Source organism: Scylla paramamosain, chromosome 28 (genome assembly GCF_035594125.1).
Source record: "Scylla paramamosain isolate STU-SP2022 chromosome 28, ASM3559412v1, whole genome shotgun sequence".
Taxonomy (NCBI): Eukaryota; Metazoa; Arthropoda; class Malacostraca; order Decapoda; family Portunidae; genus Scylla; species Scylla paramamosain.
Genome location: NC_087178.1, coordinates 8,460,753 through 8,485,000, shown reverse-complemented (window position 1 = coordinate 8,485,000; position 24,248 = coordinate 8,460,753). Strand labels below are relative to the sequence as shown.

The window sequence follows — 24,248 nt, the reverse complement described above, 5'->3', positions numbered from 1 at the left end:
AAACAAGTAAAGACAAACAAACATACGTAGCTACACACACACACACACACACACACACACACACACACACACACACACACACACACCACACACACACACACACACACACACACACACACACACACACACACACTCACACACACACACACGAGAAAGACAAAGAGGAAGGACAAAATATGTTGATATAATAAGGAGAAAAAAATTGGACAGAAGTGGCCTACGAAGCAACTTGGAGCTCTGTTTTATTGTCAATATCACGACTGGGAACACGGTTATCATAAGAATGTGCAGGACAAAGGGAAATACAGGTGGTTACTGGGAATGGCCTGAACCTAAAAGATAAATAAGGTCTTTCTCAACTTAATCTTCATTCCTTTACTTATTTATCTCCTTTTCATGGTTTCTTCTTTTATATCCCGTAACACGAATGGCGGAAATACGTTATTGATAGTAGTAATGATTATATTTATCATAACCGGGTAGCAGATATTTTCTCTATTTTTAAAAGAGAATGAATCAACAAGGGGAGAGAAACACAGGACTTGCAAATGGCTGAGAATCCTTTTATTTACTCCTAACAATAATATTTGTAAGTTTTATCGCATTGCCACACCTGAGCTGGAAGGAAAACAAGCAGGTATCGAGTTGCTCTTCTTCTCCTTTCTGTTTCCCTTCTCCGTTTTCCTCTCCCTTCGTTACCTCTCCACTCCCACTCCCCCCCTCTCCTTCTCTCTCCTCGCCTCCCAGGTCTCTTCCCACTTCCAGGGAGTCCCAAAAACTGTGCTGTTTACATTTTTCTCTGTTTCATGGTTTTCCACAAAATACGTGGCAGTCTTGGAATGTTCAAGTCATGTTAGCAAGATGATATTTAGAAATGTTTGTTGCCTTTGTGTGTGTGTGTGTGTGTGTGTGTGGTGTGTGTGTGTGTGTGTTGTGTGTGTGTGTGTGTGTGTGTGTGTGTCCTTATATCACCACCTTATATAATTTGTCTGTGTATTATTAAGATTCCGTATTTTGAAACGCCGTTCTCTCATTATCATTATTTTGAAATGCCTCAGCGGTGATTTGTCAGGGTGTCTTTTCCCCCTTAATGATGCAGAATCCTTGTTAAACTTCACCAGTATCATGAAAAGATCTTCAAAACATCCCAAATACCTCACGTCACCTTTTTGTAAGTATTAGAGATAAGATGCAAACGCTCGAACACTTAAAATGCATGCCTAAGAATTACATTACAGCTTCCTAATGTTATATCACTCTTACCGAAAGCAGGTCAGTTCATATTAGCAATTATTGTTAAGGAAATATAGGTCAACGTGCACGGCTTTTCAACTTTAATATTCCTCTTGTCAGTATTTGGAATTAAACTGAAGAAAGAATGAACTTAATTGAGCTTCATTTTGGAACCTCTTCTCTGTTTGACTTTTTTTTTTTTTTGACATTGTTATTTTTATCTTTCTTGACCGACAAATTTGTGACATCTTTCATCTTTTTACCATTATTATTTTATTTTATTGTTTCTATTATTTATTTATCTGTCCATTTTTGGTGCACCTGGCCGAGTTCCTTTTACACTTAAAATCAAAACATAACAAAAAACGAAGTACCCTGACAAACCATGAACAAAGACGCGCCCACCAGCCACCTAAATCCTGCCAGTGTTCAGTGCCCAAGTGACTGGTTTAAGACACTGAGTAGCGCCATTACCACGCCGCCACAAGCTGATCTCGCGTGCCATCGAGAGTTGAGCGCTACCTGGAACCTAGCGGCGGAGACCATGCGTGGAATCTGTTCACAATGTAGCCTTTAATCCGTGAAGAGAGAGAGAGAGAGAGACAGAGAGATGAGAGAGAGAGAGAGAAGAGAGAGAGAGGAGAGAGAGAGAGAGAGAGAGAGAGAGACTGATTAACCTCGAGACAATAATAAACAAGGATCTTGCTCCTCTTTGAACCGGCTGCACAAAATATCGTACTCTTCCGTAGCCAATATCGTACTTAGACGTCATTACAACCCTCTATAAATATTATCGTACTAAACAGCATCATTACAAACACCCAAATAGTCACTATCGTACGTCACATCATTATGAAACCACCTGTGTATAATTACCATACTCACAGTCAACTAGGCATTATCGTACTTAACACATGTTAAGGCTCCTGTGGCATTATCGTACTTAACTACATCATTACTAAGGCTCCTGTAGATACTGTCGTACTTATCACATCATTACTAGGCCTCCTGTAGATACTATCGTACATTAATCGTACTTAGCGCCATCATTAGAGGAAGGAATAATATATACACACAGTCTGCTGGAGTTCTTTAAATACAACCCGACAAAAGGCAGAGCGTGAATACCTTCCCTTCACGGTTTAATTTCAATTAGTGCTCAGCTTCTGACTTTTATTTCATCTATAATTGCTGTTTGTATGTTCTCTTTTCGCACCCACTTTATTATATCGCTCATGAATGTTTCACTTTATTTACACCCTGGTTCCTTTTTCCTATTTAAAGGATTCATTACCTTATTTCTTTACCCCCTCTTTTTTTTTTCTTCTTCTTCTCTCCTTCTTGTCTTTTTATTTCGTTCTTTGTCTTCCTCTTACTCGCTGTTTGCCCTGCATGATTAATTCTTGTATTTGCATTCTTCATCGTCGTTTTATATTCGCGTCAAGTCCCCAGCCTTCCCTCCCGCCACTCCTCGCCCAGTTATTTTGGCGTGCATACTGTGGCAAAGTAAATATTCCTCGCCATTTGTTTCCATCCCGCCGCTGTGGCCTAGCTGTGTCCCGCTCCCTGGAGGAAATATTAATGTCATCTTTCTCACTCTTTCCTCTTTATTTCTTCCCTTTGGCCTCCTTTTTTCCCTTTTCCCGTCCACTTTTCTGGCTCTTTCCTCCTCCAGCGTGGCGTCTCAGGGTTACCAACTGCTGCGATGTGTGGACTGCCTCTTTTCTCTATTGAAGTTATTGTATATAGTTAGCATTACCAGTCGGGAGGGTTGGTATGACTGGCATGGCGTAGGTAGGCAGTCTGGCGTGGATGTAAAACAGCTATTAATACTCGCATTAGTAAATGATTCTGATGCACGGGAAATTTTTATTTTGTATTGTTATTTTGGAGAATTATAGTTTTAATTTTGCTATGTAACCGAGACTTAATTGCCTTCGCCATGAAACGTTGTTATGTGTGGCATTTGAAAACTTAGTGGGAGAATTTTGCCACGAGAGAGAGAGAGAGAGAGAGAGAGAGAGAGAGAGAGAGAGAGAGAGAGTAGTGATGAAAGTAACGTGTGTTTGAAATGTTGATATTCACGTGTTTGTGTTAACGAGCTTCGTGGAGAGACTGGTCTTCTTCTTCTTCTTCTTCTTCTTCTTCTTCTTCTTCTTCTTCTTCTTCTTCTTCTTCTTCTTCTTCTTCTCCTTCTCCTTCTCCTTCTTCTTCTTCTTCTTCTTTGACTCACTTTTGCTTTTCTTCATTTCATTTATTTATTTATTCACTTAACTCGACACACACACACACACACACACTCTCTCTCTCTCTCTCTCTCTCTCTCTCTCTCTCTCTCTCTCTCTCTCTCTCTCTCTCTCTCTCTCTCTCTCTCTCTCTCTCTCTCTCTCTCTCTCTCTCTCTCTCTCTCTCAGACTCTTTACCAACACTCCACTTGTATTTCACACTTACTGGTATGCTTTAATAGTACTTAATCTTATTTGACATCTTTTTTTTCCTTTTCCTACATTCTCTCTCTCTCTCTCTCTCTCTCTCTCTCTCTCTCTCTCTCTCTCTCTCTCTCTCTCTCTCTCTCTCTCTCTCTCTCTCTCTCCGCCTAATTTACTCGTATATTCCCTTGTTTCCCATTCTCTTAGCGTAAGTTATTGCCCTCCCCCTCCCCCTTCACTGACGTGAACAGTCGACTTCTTAAATATTTCCAAGCTGCATGTGTACGCTGTTGGATTCTCGACTTTATGAATTATTTCGGGAATTGGATGTAGAAAAGCTAGCGAACCGTCTAATTAATTTCACCGGGAGTACGAACTTGGATCCTTGACCTCGCAAGTGAGGGATTAATACTGAAACTCCTATAGAGAATTTGGCTGCAACAATGAGTCTTTACATAATCAACACGGGTAGCTGCAATGTACTGCTAAGTGGCGGCGTTTAAAATGGATGGCTTAAATGCTCGATTCCACAAGTGTTCTTACTCTAAATTGTTCCGAAACACGACAACCCGTTTTCTCCAACTCATTAAATTGCACCACCACCACCACCCGGGCTCAGCATTATCGGCAGGAACAATTCGCCGCCCTCTGATGGAGATGTAGCAGGGTGGTCTCAGCGGCGATTCCCTTCTTAAGGCTCCCCTTCTCACATTACACCCTCAAGATTCCCTAAAAATCCAGTCCTTCCCCGTTATTAATTACGTTAAGTTATTTAAAAGCTAGGTTAGGTTAGCTTATTGAAGAATATATGGGAAGCACAAGATGCCAGTAGGCCTATACATAACAATTCATATATAGAGAACATATATGCCTGTACTTTCCTGTCATTCGATCACTGTAGATCAGGCTCATGGAATTTATCAAAGTGGTGTTATTTTATTTGATATTTTAGTGAAGAAATCTTTATAACTAAGCACTTACTCAGAAATTCGAGGAGATGAGTATTCCTTGTAGACAAAAGGGAAGGAAAATGGTGCACTTGATAATTTGGCCAGTATCTCCAGGCAGGCTTCCTTCACGGTCATGTTGGCAGCCCTGGGTGTCGTAAACAAGTTACAGCGACGCCTCATGTGGTGTATAATTCAGTGAGGCAGAATAATGAGTCAAGGGGGGGCGGTGTCCGGAGACGCAATTAAGAGCGGCTATAAGCTCATGCGTGGTCGAGAGAGAGAGAGAGAGAGAGAGAGAGAGAGAGAGAGAGAGAGAGAGAGAGAGAGAGTGAGTGAGTGAGTGAGTGAGTGAGTGAGTGAGTGAGTGAGTGAGTGAGTGAGTGAGTGAGTGAGTGAGTGTGCGTGCGTGCGTGCGTGCGTGCGTGCGTGCGTGCGTGCGTGTGTGTGTGTGTGTGTGTGTGTGTGTGTGTGTGTGTGTTCTTTGTCTTACCACCCTTTCATAAACACACTATAAGTTCAAACTGCAAAAAACCACACACACACACACACACACACACACACACACACACACACACACACACACACACACACACACACACACACACACACACACACACACACACACACACACACACACACACACACACACACACACACACACACACACACACACACACACACACACACACACACACACTCTCTCTCTCTCTCTCTCTCTCTCTCTCTCTCTCTCTCTCTCTCTCTCTCTCTCTCTCTCTCTCTCTCTCTCTCTCTCTCTCTCTCTCTCTCTCTCTCTCTCTCTCTCTCTCTCTCTCTCTCTCTCTCTCTGCATACATTCTCACCGCACATTACTGAAAAATCACCTTTGTCAGTCCTCCTGCAGAATCATAACGGCTGAGAGGAGCCCTGCCACCTCCCCCTGTCTTGTGCTGTTGCGGTCTGCTGTAATAGGCACTACCTTGCATGAAAAAGAATAGATATAGGAGTAGAATTAGAAGGAAATTAGAGACGCGTTAGAGAATCTAACGCCAGTGTTAGAAGAATTGTGCAAGAGGTGAACAGGACGTTGAATTGATAACAGCCAAGCTTAACTATAAACAGCCGGTTTGTTTTATGCCCATTCAGCTCGTTAAAGACTTACCTCCCATTGGGTGGAGATTAAAACGTCATTCATTTTGCTTGATATTATTGGCTATGGAAATCTATGACGTATGCCTAGGCACCTTTTGGACAGTCCTCAAGTCACTTTTAGCGTTAGTAGCAGCCAGACACTAAGATATTACAGACGCACAACCCGTGTCGCTCTGTCACGAGTTATTCATAGACTTAGACTCTGATCAAGACACAAGAGTCTTAATAACTTTGCTTATAATCTTAATCGTGTGATTGAGTAGTAAAGAAGTGCACTGTTGTTGAGCTGTAAAGACAATTTCTTTTTCTAAATAAACTGCAACACGCCAGATTAACTCTGATAACCCACTTGCACAAGGATGTTGTGAGTGATGATTATCGAGAAAGAAAATAGTCGCCTCCGATACCAAGCTACGCCCACTGGCACACCGCCGTCACTGAGGTAGGAGTCACAGTGGTGTTCAGCTTATTGGGATTCTGAAGCGTAAACAATCTTCGAAGAGAAAGAAGAATTTACAAACATTAGAAACAAACAACAGAAGCAGCAACGGAAGCAACAGCAACAACGCTCCCCAGCCAACACAGTGAGTCAAGGTCAACCTCGCAAGGGTGTACAAGTCCCGCACCGCGCCGCACCACGCCGCACCTCATCACACTCCCGAGCCACTGCCCACACGATCAAACTCAAGAGTAACTTTCAATTAATACCACCAATCAACGAGACCATAATCAAAATACTAAAAAGAGACTTAGAAGAGGAAACCGCAGCCAGAGACGAGAGCAGAATCAACGCCGCCCCAGCATCCGCCCCGCACACAGCCACCAGCCACAGCACGCCGCCACCAGCAGCCGCCCCTCAAAAGGACATCGCTACTCACTTGTCTATACTTTGGTAACACTAAACAACTTGTCATTCATTAATGTAATTATATTCATGTAATACTTTATGTAATACCCAGTGCACCAACAGTTTGTATATGCCTGAGGAGTGACTGAGCATGAAGAAACATTGAGTATAACTGCCTTATTGTAGAGCGTCTCCCAACATTATCACACGCACTAATCATCATAGGACAAGGTATGTAAATTGTACACATGTATGCCACTACTAGTCAAGTTTCAATTCAAACTAGTCCTATCTTTACTCGCAGTTTACGAGCTTTACTTGAAAGTAGAAACTCCACCATGACAAACTCTAACGCAGTAAAACATTCAGCCATCACAACTGTAGCTGATATTCCCAAATTCAGTGGAGAACCTGATACTATTGATTTAAATCAGTATGTCAAAAGAATAGAAACTTTGATAAAAAACAAAGGTATTGTTGAGGATAACTTAAAAAAAAAATGCTTCAAAGAACACATTGACGCTGTTAAGGGCACAGCTCGTCACGTCATAGTATATTCATATTTAGACAACATCAAAACATTTGATGAGTATATCAAAGCTTTTAAAAAGCACTTCATAACAAAAAGTAATAGAGATCCAATGCGCACCATGGTCAGGTTTCTGAAAACAGCACCAGAACAAAACGAGACACAAACAGCATTCATTTCAAGGTTGGATACACAAGCAAGAGACATGGAAGCAATCTTTGAAAACTCAGACTGGTCTGTGAAAAATGAACCCAAACAAATTTCCTTGAAAAACATGGCTCTCGTTATGATGCTAGCACAAATTGTCAAATCAAACAAGGGTGTAGTACAGGAAAGACTCTATAAAGACATCAAGCCAAACATACAGCTAGGTGAGGTAGATTGCCTACTCAAAGGCTATGCAGAAATAGATCCTTCATGCAGTACATATGTGTTAGCTGCTACCTCAGACTCACGCACACCAACCACACAAAGGCAAGGACGATCAGGATCTAGAACCAGAGCATCAACACCCCATAGAGGTAGGAGTCCCTCTAAACAAAGACAAACAATTGAATGTTACAATTGCCACAAATTTGGACACTCAGCAAGGGACTGCTACGCTAATATCACCTGTTCCAACTGTCAGTATAAAGGTCACAAAGAATCAGTATGTAGAAATCCTCCTTGGTGTACTTATCATCACAGAATAGGACACAGGACAGCAGACTGTCGTGCTAGAAGTCAGGATTCTCACAATGGCCAAAAAGAGAAAAACGGTACAACGTAGTCACTTCATCAGAAGCCAACACACGGTCAACTCGCCACAATTTAAATCAAAACCAGGAAATAAAAGAATCCAAAGCACAGCCATCGCACTCCAACTTAGAGAAAAGCTAGGAAGTAAAGGAAGTTATCTATATAAATGACAACTCTGGAGGTATGTAGCTCATAGCCGGACGAGTGTTCGATGAATCCAGTCACATGTTTCTAGACACAGGAGCACGTATTAAATTAATCAGTCTAGATTTTCTAAGAAAAGCGAGACCTGGTTTGGTCATTATTGAGCCAACCACATTCCGGAGTTACCGGAAACAAACTCACACCTGTAGGAGAAACACAGATAACTCTAACTTTTGTGTGAACTATTACATGTTTGAATTAACAGCTGTTGTGGTAGAACAGCAAGCGTTCCCAGGAGACTTACTCATTGGATATGACACAATGCGAGATGAAGACATAACTATCTTCCCGGTGAAAGAAGAAGTTAAAATATCTTACAAGTTTCTACCATTCGTTAACACCCGCAGCCAAGATGTCGTGGCACCAGTTAGTCAGCATCCTAAGACTGAAGTAAACACATTTCCCTCAGATAATAATGTGACAGAGCGGTGCTTAAACAATTCATCACCAGTACTTGACGAGAATTGCATTCCTACGGATCTTCATGAAAAGACAAATTCCCCACTGACAACCCAAAAGAACAAACAACGTGCACCAACCGAAGCCTTGAAAGTTGTTTCAGGTTCTGTAACAGAGTGCACGCTATTGCAGGCTCAGTCGATTTGCAAGGTAAAGGTTAGTCTAAAAGGAATAAGTGACCTTGTGACAGCGATTGCCTTAAGTGAGGTGTCGTGCGTTCATGGAATAAACTTAGAAAATGGTCTTTACCATACAAACAGGGGTAAATATGAAGTATTTGTCATCAACACGCTTCACACAGACGTATCTATTAAGAAAGGAACAAAGTTAGGACGTTTCCAAGTCAGTAAAGCTGTAGAAATAATCATCAAGACCTTAGCTCTGATAAAGATGAACAAATAGCACAAATGTTTTCGCTACAAGAATCCTCACAGAGTGAGAAAGAGATAAAGAAACACCTCACTCCCACTAGTCGTCCAGATCTTGAGAAAGAACTAGTACACCTACTATACCTGCATAAAGCAGCAGTTGCTTTGCCAGGAGACACCTTGGGTAAAACAACTCTATTGATGCACAAAATCAAACTCAAGCCAGGAACACAGCCTTTTTTACGTTCCCGCATATAGACTACCGCATTCTAAACTTGCCACTGTTGACAAATTGATTGAAGATATGTTGTCACGAGATGTCATAGAACCTAGTGACAGTGAGTGGAATTTTCCACTAATACTTGTGCCCAAACCGGATGGCACCATGAGACCAGTGATTGATTACAGGGAACTCAACAAGAAAACCCTTTCAAACAGACTTCCGCTTCTAGTCATTTCAGATGTTCTTCGAAGTCTAGGCACTTCAAATAAGTTAATTAGCACAATTGACATAAAATCTGCATTTTGGCAAATTGAGCTCGATGAAGCTTCACGTCCATTGACAGCATTTTCTACACCAACAGGTCACTATCAATTTCGTAGAATGCCTTTCGGCTTATCGAATAGCCTACTTACTTACATGAGATTAGCGAACAATGCCCTACAAGGTTTGATTGGGAAAACAGCTAGTGTTTTCCTTGATGACATTTCAATAGTGTCACAAACAGAAGAAGAACACTTTCACAAGCTAAACCAAATCTTCACAAGACTCGTATCAGCAGGATTAAAGATCAAGTTGGAAAAATGACACTTTCTACAAGAGAAAGTAACTTACTTGGGTCATCAAATAGACAGTCAAGGTCTGAGGACAGTACAGTCAAAGGTAGACGTCGTAAAGCAATTTCCTCAACCAATCTCAGTTGAAAAAGTAAGAAGTTTCTTAGGACTTGACAGGATATTATAGAAAATTCATCAAGAATTACGCTGACATAGCACAACCATTGAGTTCACTCCTGAAAAAGAATACTACATTCTCCTGGGGTCCTCCCAAACCAAAGCATTTGAAATACTGAAAGAAAAGCTCACAAGTTCGCCACTATTGATTTTCCCAGATTACACAAAAGAGTTCATCTTGTGTACAGATGCCTCTGACATACGAGTAGGGTTAGGAGGAATACTAATGCAGGAAAGAAATGGTAATCCACACCCAATTGCATATGCTTCCAGACTGCACAGCTGCAGAAAAGAACTATAGCATCACAGAACGCAAGACTTTAGCAGTGATTTATTGCCTAGAACACTTCAGAGATATCATATTGGGTTACAAGATTAGAGTGTGGACCGCAATTCAGAATCTGTTTAAACACAAGAATTTAAGAGGATGCTTAGCACGTTGGTTTGTGACACTGGAGAATTATGAAATAAAGTTTGAAAGGAAAAAAAAATACAGCAGCCGATGCTCTATCATGAAACAGTCTCACACGGAGAAGTAAATAGTGTAGTATGCAGTATCCAAGAACTAACCACATTAGACAATGAACTTGTATACTCAGAACAGAGAAAAGATGACACTTTGAAGCAAATAATAGAGCACCTTGAAGGTAATACAGACAGAGAAGCACAGACACTACCAAAGAAATATAAACTATCGGAATTGCAATTATATAATGGATTGCTATACCGCAATACCGAAATAACATGCAAAGGAGTATCACGTGGAAAAGTGAAACAGTTATTTATACCCAAAGAGTTGGTACCAAATGTCTTACACTTCATTCATGATTGTGCAACTAGTTCTCACCCAGGAAAAGAAAAGGCTTATAGACAAGCACAACTGAAATACTATTGGACAGACATGAGAAAACAAATCTAAAATCATATAGATAATTGTAACGTTTGCGCAGTAACAAAAAGGACACACACGCACAAAGGCACCAATGTTGAGTTACCCAATTCCTGAGAAACCGTGGGATAGAATTCACCTTGATACCTTGGAGTTGCCCCTATCAGAAAATGGATTTAAATATTTACTAGTAATCATCGATTACTTCTCCAGATTTTGCATTTTACATCCAATACAGAGCAAGAAAGCAGAGACAATGGGTACAACTATATTTGAAAAAGTAATTTGTCCATACACAACCCCAAAAACTATCATCATTGACAATGGTCCCGAATTTAATAACGCTATTCTAGCAGAAATATGTCGCATTTTCAACATAAAGAAAATAAATGTACACGCCTACAAACCGGAAAGTAACGGAGTTGTGGAAAGACTTAATAGAAAAGTCATCACTTGTCTACGTACATTGATAAATCCACACACCATTACGTGGGACACATGGATTCCGCACGTCATATGTATTTTGAACACACACATCAATTCAGCCACAGGTGAAACGCCACATTATATTCTTTTTGGAGAGGATAAGAATTTATCGTACTCACTTCTCGAGTCAGAACCGCGTCATGTCTATAACTATGATGATTTCATACTAACTAGAATCAATAAATTCAAGGAAATTTACCAACATATCAGAGATCACATGAAACAGTACTCACAACACTTAACAAAACAACAACAGAAAAGGGAACGAGACATAAAAATACAGCCAGGAGATATAGTCATGGTCAAACTACACACGTCAATAGGAAATAGCAACAAACTTTCTCCCAAGTTCAAGGGTCTGTATAAAGTCATTGCACCAGATACTGGAAATAAATTCACAATACGATATTTGGAAACCGGTGATATCAGTGTACGCCATGCAGATGAGCTCAAACAGACAAACATGAATGAATTTGGTGAGTATGCAGTCATAGATAGTGATGAAACAAATACCACAGAAACAGACAGGACAGAAACAGACACAAATAATGTAGAAACAGGAACAGATAGTGCACAGACAGAAACAAGTCATCACGCAGCAGACGACGAAAGCCATGATTACAGGAAAAAAAATAATAAGTCATAGAAAACAAGTTTTGCCATTAATTTGCATGAAACTGAATTTCATGAGTATGTTGAAGAAATATTAAATGAGTTGAACATAGATTGTTATTCTTTTTAAAGGTAAAGATGGAACACGTGGCATGCATGTTCTCAGCTATAGTAGTTCTAGCAACAGCCTGGGACCCTGTGAGGCCCGGAGCTTTAGTAAGGAAAATCGGCGATATGATCATTGTGAACCACTCAGTAAGAGTACTATTGAAATTTGACAATATAAATGTTGTAAGAGAAAATGTCAGACTTATCAATAACGGTATGCAGATGGTAGAAGACAAATTGATAATTAGTGAGATATCCAATGTGAGATTAGAGAAGAAATTAAATGCTATACAGACGAAGGTCACCAAAATAGAAAATAACTTCCTACATAGCAAAAGCAAAAGAGAAGTAGGTATCGCAATAGCGATCGGATCATTAGTAGGTCTTGGATTAGCAAATACTGGTTTGTATAAAGAGCTTCGCTCAAATGTAAATAATCTACAAAACTCAGTGTCCAGAATCGATGTCTTACAAGAAGAATCAGAAGATATACAACTTACCATAGATGAGATGATTAATAGCATAGGAAGCTTAAGTACAGAGAATTCTAATGTGAAGGAATCCCTGGTCTTAGATCAGTTGCACATTAAGATAAATGAACTAAATGCTGAAATGGAATAGTTAATTCAAGACTTAGTTATGGCTAATGCTGGACATGTTACATACACATTATTTTCAATAACACAACTTCTAAACATGAGTAACTCAACAAGCAAAATATGAGTGGAATTTTCAACCTTTCTTTGATTCAAACAATATTGCTCTGTATTATTCCATACTTAATTCATTTATAAACGATACTGGAGTACTCATTGACATAACATTTTCATCAGAATTGAGATACCACATGTATAATGTAATTCCTTTCCCAATGAAATTTAATAGTTCCATTGTAACAGTTGATACTGATATAACATCTCCAACAAATTACATCCTATCCATAAATGGTTTGAAAGAAAGTGTAATAGTAAATGATGATCTGTTTAACTGTAAGAAAACTAACGTAGACTTGTACATTTGCTCAGCTACTTAGTTTACTTTTAATGAAGCACTGAGTCACTCGTGTGCCGCATCCTTGGTGAAAAATATATCCATTGTACGTAATTGTCATTTTAAGGAAGAAACTCCCACACCACTTCATGAAACTGTCCAGGAATCTCACTACTTATATTTTCCAAACAAGACAACTGTATCAGTCATATGCCCAGGATTTCAACCTCAGCATCAGTAGAAGGCTTCTAGCATGTACCAGATCAATGTGAACTTCATAGCCCCACACTCACAACCGTAGCAAATAGGAAAAAGACTTTTGTACTTAATAGAGAAACTGTTTTACAGGACATTACTATGAAATTCCCAGACAGAGCTCCTCCTTTGAAAATCAGAAAGATTAACAAGAAAAGACTAGTAACGCAAGTGTCAAAATCACACTCAGGTATTATGTGGTATATAATATGTACTTCCATTTGTCTTGATAGTCACATTGAGCACAATAGCAATGATACTTCTGTACAAGAAACTCAAGAAATCTTCCATCGCAATGAAACACATTTCCTTGCCGTAACCCTGTAATAGGTGTGTAAAGAACAGCAAACATGTAATATATTGTAAATAGAATTTATTGCATAACAATTTTGTCAGGACGACAAACGGTAGCTGCCGAGCCCTGTAATAGGCACTACCTTGCATGAAAAAGAATAGATATAGGAGTAGAATTAGAAGGAAATTAGAGACGCGTTAGAGAATCTAACGCCAGTGTTAGAAGAATTGTGCAAGAGGTGAACAGGACGTTGAATTGATAACAGCCAAGCTTAACTATAAACAGCCGGTTTGTTTTATGCCCATTCAGCTCGTTAAAGACTTACCTCCCATTGGGTGGAGATTAAAACGTCATTCATTTTGTTTGATATTATTGGCTATGGAAATCTATGACGTATGCCTAGGCACCTTTTGGATAATCCTCAAGTCACTTTTAGCGTTAGTAGCAGCCAGACACTAAGATATTACAGACGCACAACCCGTGTCGCTCTGTCACGAGTTATTCATAGACTTATACTCTGATCTAAGAGTCTAAGTCTATGAATAACAAGAGTCTTAATAACTTTGCTTATAATCTTAATCGTGTGATTGAGTAGTAAAGAAGTGCACTGTTGTTGAGCTGTAAAGACAATTTCTTTTTCTAAATAAACTGCAACACGCCAGACTAACTTTGATAACCCACTTGCACAAGGATGTTGTGAGTAATGATTATCAAGAAAGAAAATAGTCGACTCCGATACCAAGCTACGCCCACTGGCACACCGCCGTCACTGAAGTAGAAGTCACACTGCTCCTCCAGTCTTGCCAATCCACTGTACCCGTATTCTCCAGAAACACGTGTATTTTAGTTTCTTTTAACATTTCGACTGTTGCATTCCTCAGGGTTAACATTACTTTCTCCTCCCCTCTTATCACTCTGAGGAGACAACAACCGGAGTTTATACTAAAGTGTTTCTGCTTCATCATGTGCCTCCTTTCATTACCATGTTCCACTCAAGCTCAGAAACTCCTCGTGAGACTAACAATACTTTCTACTTCCTTTCATTTCACTGAGGAAGGCAGCAACTGGTAGCAAAGTGCTTCTACTTCATGGGCTTCCTCTCATCGCTATATTCCAGATTCATAAGTGACAAATGCTTGAAAAATAGGTACATATCCAACATCCCTAAGAAACACGTGTCTGCTTAGAAAAGTGAGGCTATAATCGAAACAAAGAGGGAGGGACGCAGTGGCACCTTTCGTTCAGTATCAATTATAATGTTTGAGCGCTACGAGATAACTTGGGGGAAAGTTAGAAGGAACCAGAGTTTAATGGAGTGAAGGAAGAGCTGGAGAGAGATGATTGAAAACGTGAAACTCGAATCTAGGAGCGAGTGGCGTGAAGGGATGACGTGAATTGATTTGTATTATAGATCCCCTAATAGAAGACTTCCTCATAGAAAAATCGCTGAAATCCACTTTTTTTCTCGTAATTAATTTGAACGAGGTTAGCGTTTTAAGGATGGCTGGTAGGGAAGGAGGAAAGTTTAATTGAGTTTCGTTCTCAACTTCGTCAGGAGTCAGTGAAGGTTGTGTGGTGCTCTGTGTATAGGCTTCCTTACCTTGCTGGCATACACACACACACACACACACACACACACACACACACACACACACACACACACACACACACACACACACACACACACACACACACACACACACACACACACACACACAAATACAAAACACACACACACACACACACACACACACACACACACACACACACACACACACACACACACACACACACACACACACACACACACACACACACACACACACACACACACACACACAAGAAACTTTGCAAAATCACTCACTGACACATTCACACACACACTCTAAACTGCAATCAGACTCACATGACTCTCTCTCTCTCTCTCTCTCTCTCTCTCTCTCTCTCTCTCTCTCTCTCTCTCTCTCTCTCTCTCTCTCTCTCTCTCTCTCTCTCTCTCTCTCTCCACATACCAGTTGGGGATTTCTGTTTTTAATTGCTTCATATTCCAATTTTCTCGGAATCAAGATAATGAAGCCCCAAACATTAGACTCTGAAAGGGAGGAGGCTGCGTCCCTTGCCTCCCTCGCCCCTGCCGCCCTGCCAGCCCATTGTCATAAGGGTCGTCACCGTGGCTCCGCGTTCTCTGTGAGGGGGAAAGTTTTACGAGGCAGGATGAGAAGTGACGGGTGAGGTCCAGACTCGAGCTTTTGGTTAATTGGAAAACGTAGATAAAATGGCTTTGTTAGGTTATGGTGACGGTATTCTGCATCTAAGTGTTTTCGAAGACCCTGGAAAACACGATCTATGTCAAATTATTCTTTTTAGAGTAAAAGGCGCAGTTTTCTTGGATTTATTCTTCGTAGATCCCGGTAAATGTAGATTGGTTTCTTTTTTGGTTGCAAGCTCAGTGTTCTTCCGTTGCGTTTTCAGTACAGTTCTCTCTTCGAAGACTTTTGTGTAATGGAGGTTGAAAACTTCTTTTCATTATATATATATTTTTTTTCTTCTAGGTATCAGTATGGATGTAATTTTTTTTTTAAGATTCCCAATGTAACGTAGGGTTTTTTTTTTTTTAGAGAAAAAGATTGTACATTTAGCATCCTTCATTTATGAACTTCTGCACTTCAATATTTTGCAAAACAAATTCTTTTTTTTTAGTTATATTCCGCTTCTATATCACGTATCAATAAAATTTGTGTGTGTGTATATATATATATATATATATATATATATATATATATATATATATATATATATATATATATATATATATATATATATATATATATATATATATATATATATATATATATATATATATATTATATATATATATATATATATATATATTTTTTTTTTTTTTTTTTTTTTTTTTTTCCCTCTCTCTCCTGAGACTCGTTGGAGAACACAGAGAAAAGGTTCCCTGCAAACACAGTTCCTGGCAATACGTTACGTACTACCATTATGTTTGCGAAGACTTCCAACATTCGCAGCTCCCCGAACTCTTGGCATTATTTCCACAAGGCAACAATTCCAGGTTCAAGAGGCTCCCCAGTGACTGCCGCTCCCTCCACGGGGCAGAAGGCTTTGGCCAACCGGAGGCAAGTCTTTTTCACCCAGAAATGTATTTCCCCACACCTGGAGAAGTGCACGAAACGAGAGGGTGGGTGAACTGAACTAATCTTTCACCCCGGCATAGAAGAACTATCAAGTACGGAACGCTTAGTTAATCTAAAACGAATAAGAGTTAGCATCTCACAGACACGCGTATTCCAAATCTCTTCAACATCTTAAGTAGACTACGTATGTACTTCGAGCAGACTGTAGTGAAAGCTACTGGAGTTTTCAAGAGTGTTTCCATGATCCCACTTATGTCAACAAGAATCCTGCATTATCGATAGGAATAAGCACTCATGAGAACCGGACTATTCATCCCTGTGGCCCGATTCAAAACAGCGTACAGGAGACGAGGAGAGAAACGATGAACCAGAGTAATCTCACACCCAACCCGTCTGAATTATCCGCCTCGGGACAGTAAGTGTAGCATATTCTAAGTACAATGAGAGGAAGCACCACATCTGTCAAGCTGCTGAATTATCTCACGCTGTAGTTCATCTCGGGGCAATATACAAGCCTCGTGTGTATCTGGAGACCTTATCACGGGCGGCAGACGGAGGGGAAGCGAGGAAAACAGACGTCACATTCATCTTGACTCCCGCCGCTCCTGCTTAGGCTTAGACGAGACTGGCGGGGATGGGATGGCAGACAGGTGGAGACGGGTGGACCTATCTCTCCTCCTCCTCCTCCTCCTCCTCCTCCTCCTCCTCCTCCTCCTCCTCCTCCTCCTCCTCCTCCTCCTGCACCGAGAACATACCCTGCCGTGTAGCTTCCATGCATCGTACTGTTTCCATAATGTAACAGAAGGCCTGAACCCCCCTCCCCCCCCCCCCCCCTCTCTCTCTCTCTCTCTCTCTCTCTCTCTCTCTCTCTCTCTCTCTCTCTCTCTCTCTCTCTCTCTCTCTCTCTCTCTCTCTCTCTCTCTCTCTCTCTCTCTCTCTCTCTCTCTCTCTCTCAGTTTCAAACATCAGCGGACCTTCAGATCCTCACTATAAGGCTGTTTGATCTCACTATACACAAATACTAATGAAAAGTGATTGTACACTAAGGAAAGATGTAATGACACGCTTCGTTACTCCATTTCTTTCCCTTTATTTTCTTTCTTTCTTTTTACTGTATACCTTTATTTTCTTTCTTTCTTTTTACTGTATAAAGTCTGTCGTGCAAGTGGTGAGCTTATTGGCCATTACAGAGAACGTTTTTCTTATTTTTTTACGTAACATTCCAGGTAGCGTATTAATTAGGTGTAAATGAAACCACACGCACCTGCTCGCCGCCGTCCCTCAGCCTCACACCAGCCAGCCAGCCAGCCAGCCAGCCAGCCACCAAGCATTTCAAGAGGCGTGTATATGATTAGCTGTGTAATCTTGTGTTCTATTCCGGGACTGAGAGAAGGAATACTAATGCCCCAGTTCAAGCATCCACCGCAATAATAATAACAATAATAATAGTAATAACAATTCTAACTTGAGTTTCTGTATGGATGTGTAGTTCGTATAGTCTTCTTTATGGTCCGTATAGAGGCGCTGCACTCACTCCGCAGTACCTTCGTGTAACCAGGCCTGAAAAGCTCCCAACTGCAGCACCAGTGACCCTCTCAAGCGCAGCACAGGCCGGCCCATGTCAAACAGCATGAAATATTCAATCTCCGCACCTCCCCCAGCTCGACAGGCGAGGCACATGACGCTGCTGTTGCCTGGCTCCTGCTCCTGCCTCGCTCCCCCGCAAGTTGAGTGTCCATGTCGCTCTTTCGGCCACTAAGCGCCTGACCAAGGACCATATTCTGCGCCGCACCTCTACTGTTTTCAAAAAGCTACACGGCTTTTGAGGGTGTTTCTTTATGGTTCCAGTGACAAATTAATAAGATTTCTGCATTATTAACAGGAGAAACACACTTGAAAGCCCGGCTAATCATCTCTGTGACCTTTGAAAATAGTCGTAGTGAGAGAGCAAAGCGTCTCTGAATACGACCCTCTCTCTTTGGTTGCCGAATTCGAGAGTGTGATGGAGTCTTTTTGTGGGTGCTAATGTGAGTCTTTTTGGAAATCGGGAGGAAGAGATTTAGATGGAGGGATGGAATTGATGGAGATGTTGAGGCAATTGGGCCTTGGTGAAGGAGATGCCGATGATAGAAGGCACTGGTGACAGCATATAAGAGCGGCCGACCTCACTAGGGATTAAGGCAAACTAGAAGTGTGAGTTTTTTTTTTTATTACATGATGGTCGTTTTAGTGGGGTTTGTATGATTCGCTCTTCGAGGCACGTGTGGGTAGGTGAAGGGAGGCTCGGCAGGTGGTGGGCGTCTCGGTTTAAGGGTTTCTAGAGGTACTTAGAGGATCATCTGGCTCTCATCAGTGCGTCCCTTGTGTCGAGGAGAGAAAGTTTCCTAAAGACAAGTGAGTATGCTATGTAATCACACACACACACACACACACACACACACACACACACACACACACACACACACACACACACACACACACACACACACACACACACACACACACACACACACACACACACACACACACACACACACACAGATGACTTTTCCAATAATTAAGCCATATAAGAATATTTCGCCGCCACACCAATCCCCACCACCACCACCACCACCACCACCCAGGCTGAGGTCATCTCGGTGTCGCCATTAAGAATTGAGTCACACGCTCCATGACCCCTGACCTCACCTGTCCTCCTCCCCCCGCAGGTGTGAGTGACGTCATGAGGAGGTCCGTGCCCCCCCTCGCGCTGCCCGGCCCCCGCCCCCGCCTCCCCCCTGGGCCCCCCCTGCTGCTGAGGTTCCGGCTTCTCGCTCCTCCCAACACATAACAGGTACGTGATCTCCTCCTCCTCCTCCTCCTCCTCCTCCTCCAGTTTCTATTCTTTTTTATTCCTCCAGTACATTTCCAACTTTTCCTTCGTGTTTTCCTGCGTCATCAAGATTAATAGTGCTTTCCTTGCTACTTTTCCCTTCAAGTTTCTTCTGGGATCTACTTTTTTTCTCCTTTTCTATTTTTAACTGAGTCCTCCTCCTCCTCCTCCTCCTCCTCCTCCTCCTCCTCCTCCTCCTCCTCCTCCTCCTCCTCCTCCTCCTCCTCCTCCTCCTCCTCCTCCTCCTCCTCCTCCTCGATACCCACATGCTGTGTGGTTGTTAGCTAGTTGTGTGAACGAGTGAATGAGCGAGACTTGTGTGAGGCATGAATACGTGTATGAGTGAACGAGCTAGGCTTCAGTCATAAGTGTTAAGTGGAAGTGCGCGGCCTGGCGCCGGGAGATCACCTACCTCCAGCCTTCTGTTCACACCTTCTGTGAATAAACACCTGCACTGTTACCTGCGTTTCCTGTGCCCCTGCTGGTCAAGAGTCGAACATGGCGCAGTGAGTAGGATCAGGACAAGGCTGCAGTGGGTACGGCGCAGAATGGAGAAGCAGTTGGAGGCGCTGGCTGCCCTGCTAGCGCGACAGTCGGAGCAGAGTCAGGCTCTGCTAGCGCGACAGTCGGAGCAGAGTCAGGCTCGCGAGGAGCGTTTAACCCAGCTGCTGGAGAGAGTGGGGACACAAGCTCCCAGTCGCACCACGGCGAGCAATGAAGGCGAAACCACAGCCCGCAGCACGTCTACCCAGGGCGCGAGGTTCCCGACGTCCGCCACCATCATTCCTCACTTAACGGCGTCAGCATCTTTACGTGAGTTCGACACGTGGCGCCATAAGTTTGAAGGATACGTAACCCTCGCCAGGATAGACTGTCTCTCCCTGGCTGAGCAGAGGGCGGCACTCGCTGCTGTCCTAGACGACGAGTGGACCCGTACACTTCGCTACGGGATAAGCTTACCGAGAGACGCGGAGTTAAGAACCATCCTCGATGCAATGTGTGAGTACCTGCGAAGCCAGCGCAACATCATCATGGATAGAAGAGACTTCTACTCCCGCGTGCAAGAAACGCAAGAAGGTTTTGACGACTTTTATGTGCTGTAAAGGAAATCGCCAATTTCTGTGACTTTTGCGACCAGTGCATAAACCATCAGCTGCGTGACAGAATTGTCGTTGGGACACGAGACGAAGTGGCTCTGAAACGCATGCTGGAAAACAAGAAACTCACCCTTGAAAACGCCATAGATATTTGCAGAGCATCAGAGAGCGCTAACCAGTGTAGTGCAGTACTAAGGGGCGGCTCTCACTCTTCGAGCCATGGTGTGAACGCTGTCTCGAACTACAGGAAGGGCAGTTTCGGGGGCTCAAGCCCCACGGGCTGTTATCGTTGTGGCAAAGATTGTCGCAGTGACAAAAGGGGATGCCAGGCAATAGATAAAGTGTGTCGTAACTGCGGGAAAAGAGGGCATTTTGCGAGTGTATGTCAGCAGACAGTGAGGAAACGACGAGGAGCTTCGAGGAGTTCCTCAACTGTCTCTCCTCATCGCGGTGCAGGCCCGAGGCGGGGAGCCAGTGCCAGTGTATACCAGCTCTTATCAGGCGTATACACAAAGACGGTGACGGCACGACCTGCGCCCCAGGTGCTCATTACCGCCACACATCCCGCTGGAAGAGACAAGATTACGTGGACTCCTGACTCTGGGGCCGAAACGACCGTTATTGGCCTCGACAACGGCAACACTCCTTGGAATCCCGCCCTCCAGCTTGGCGCCCGCTGATGGTGATGGACTTTATGCTGCCGGTAATCACCCCCTCACCTGTGTAGGAACTTTCTCGTCGCACTTGCAACTGGGCGACAGGGAAGCTGAGACTGTTGTGAGCGTGGTGAAGGAGGTGAAGGGGGCGCTGCTTAGCTGGTACGATTCCATCGCTCTCGGAATCCTCCCCGAAGATTTTCCGGCTCAAATCCGACCGCTACGCAGGGAAGAACAGCACACCGGCAACAGCTCCATCAAGTACCCGACCGCCTCGCAGCCACCTCTATCTACGCCCACAGAAGTGATCAGCTGGCCTCATTCCTACGACCCAACGCCACAGCAGCGTGCGGGGCACGCTGCTGCTGTGATCAAGGCCTTTCCCAGCGTCTTCGAAGCAAAGGAAGGTTTACGTGCAATGGCTGGTGGATCCATGGCCATCGAGTTGACAGACGACGCTCGACCCTTCGCCGTAACAGCATCTCGTACAATCCCTTACAATTGGCGTGAAGAAATTAAGAGCCAGTTGGAAGAGCTGCTTAACAAGGGAATCATCGAGAGTGTGGACTACCCTACGGCATGGTGCCACCCCATCGTGCCTGTCCCAAAAAAGACATCTGGTGTAAGGCTGTGTGTTGACCTGACACGACTCAACCGTTACGTGAAGAGGCCCGTGTATCCAGTGCGCTCACCTCATGACGCCATCGCCTCGATCGGGACCGGAGCAGTTTGGTTCACCACTCTTGATGCCAAGATGGGGTATTTTCAAGTCCCCATTAGAGAAGAAGACCAGGATTTAACCTGCTTCATAACACCTTGGGGTCGGTACAAGTTTCGGCGAGCGGTTATGGGTCTCGTCTCGTCTGGAGACGAGTATAACCGTCGAGGAGACCAAGCTCTCGGCGACATACCTAACACCATCAAGATCGTGGACGACATCCTGGCCTATGACTCCACCTACAGTGCGCACTTAGCCCATGTCATTCAGATTGTGCGGCGGTGTGACCAGCACGGCATCACTCTCAACCCACAGAAGTTTACATTCGCGGAAAGAGTGGTAGATTACTGTGGTTACTCTGTTTCTGGACAAGGCTACACGACAGACTCAAAGAAAGTTAAGGCAATCTCTGACTTCCCACGACCACAGCACATCACCGACTTACGATCATTCATGGGTCTTACAAACCAGCTTGGAAGCTTTTCTCCTGCTGTGGCTGCAGCTGCACAACCCCTCAGAGATCTCTTACGCCCGAAGAACAGTTGGTGCTGGTCTCCTAACCATGAAGAGGCGTTTGAGAAGGTGAAACAGTGTCTCGTCAGCCCACCTGTCTTGGCATACTTCGACCCATCATTACCAACGATGCTACAGACTGACGCCTCAAGGATGCACGGATTTGGATTCGTTCTCCTGCAGAAGCACAGTGACCAGTGGAAGATGGTGCAATGCGGGTCAAGATTTGTTACAGACACAGAGAGCCGCTATGCAGTAATAGAGTTGGAAATGGCTGCAATCGTCTGGGCAGTCAGGAAATGTGGCACCTACCTGAAAGGACTCCCTCACTTCGATCTAGTGCTCGACCACCGCCCGCTGATACCTCTCCTCAATAGCAAGTTGTTGGGAGAAATAGAGAACCTGCGGCTGCAGCGCATGAGGGAGAAGCTTGCTCAGTATTCTTTCACAGCAAGCTGGCAAAAGGGATCGACACACTGTGTGCCCGACGCCCTCTCACGTGCTCCAGTACAGGACCCAGTGGAGGAAGAGGATGCTGCTACTTCTGGTGACCTCGACCCTCTCCACTCAGCGGTCATCTCAGCGTTATCTGCCACCAATGAGGACGGCGTCCGCTTAGCACCACTCCAGGATCAGACTGTGGAAATGGTACGTGCCGCAGCAGCAAGAGACGGGGAGTACTGCTTGCTCAAGAACGTCATCATCGAGGGCTTCCCTGATCATTGCCACGACCTCGATCACCGCTTGCGTACGTACTGGCCGGTGCGCAGTCTGCTGGCCGTAGACGACGACCTGGTGGTTTACGGGCCGAGGCTTCTTATTCCTCACAGCCTCCGCCGAGAAACACTAGAGCGACTCCATGACAGTCATCAGGGGATGGAGCGCACCAAGCGACGGGCCCGACAAACGGTGTACTGGCCTGGTATGGACAGAGACGTTGAGAACGTCGTTTCTGGATGCTCACTATGCCGTCCACTCCTACCAAGCCAAGCCAACGAACCTCTCTGGCAGGACACGGACACACCCAGCAGGGTGTTTGAGTCAGTTTCTGCAGACTACTTCCACGCAGCAGGCCGTACATACCTCGTGTATGTAGATCGCTTGTCTGGGTGGCCTCACGTGTCTGCATGCTCACGTCCAGCATCGGCTGATCAGCTCGTTCGTGTCCTTCGGGGTGTGTTCGCCGACACGGGCGTGCCTGTTCTCCTGAGGACTGACGGTGGACCGCAGTTCACTTCTTCATCGGTACGGCGCTTCCTGGCTCGATGGGGGGTGGAGCATCGTGTATCTTCACCTCATTATCCACGCTCCAATGGTCACGCCGAGGCAGCGGTCAAGTCCGTGAAGAAGCTGATCCTCACGACCACACAGCAGGGACACCTGGACGAGGATGCGTTCGCTCGCGGGTTGCTGGAACTGCGCAACACTCCGAGGGCGGAAGGGCGATCACCAGCACAAGTCCTCTTCGGTCATCCTATGAGGTCCTGTGTCCCGGCTCATCATCGCTCATACGCTCAGCAGTGGCAGCGCGCTGCTGATGAGTGCGACGCCAAGGCAGAGCGACTGAGGAAGAAAGCGAAACTTCGCCACGACGCGTCCGCCCGTACTCTTCCTCTCCTGCACCTCGGTGGCCACGTCGACGTTCAAGATCACACGACAGGCCTCTGGGATCGCCTGGGTGTCATCGTGGCTGTTGGGCGAAGGAGAGACTACCTCATCAAGATGGGCAGCGGTCGCGTGATGTGGCGTAATAG

At 44.0% G+C, this 24,248-nt stretch overlaps 1 protein-coding gene across 2 annotated transcripts in view; it reads left to right on the top strand.

Moving 5' to 3' along the window:
• The window catches only part of LOC135114887 (uncharacterized), an 85,755-nt gene that overhangs the window by 25,824 nt on the left and 35,683 nt on the right, over positions 1 to 24,248 (top strand). Inside the window, exons 1-2 of one of the 2 annotated variants that reach the window (XM_064031106.1) lie at positions 5,539 to 6,635; positions 19,347 to 19,471. The gene's annotated coding sequence lies outside the window, so the exon portion shown is untranslated. Of the gene's footprint in view, positions 1 to 5,538; positions 6,636 to 19,346; positions 19,472 to 24,248 lie in introns of those variants that run through there. The other variant, XM_064031104.1, reaches the window with a different exon arrangement.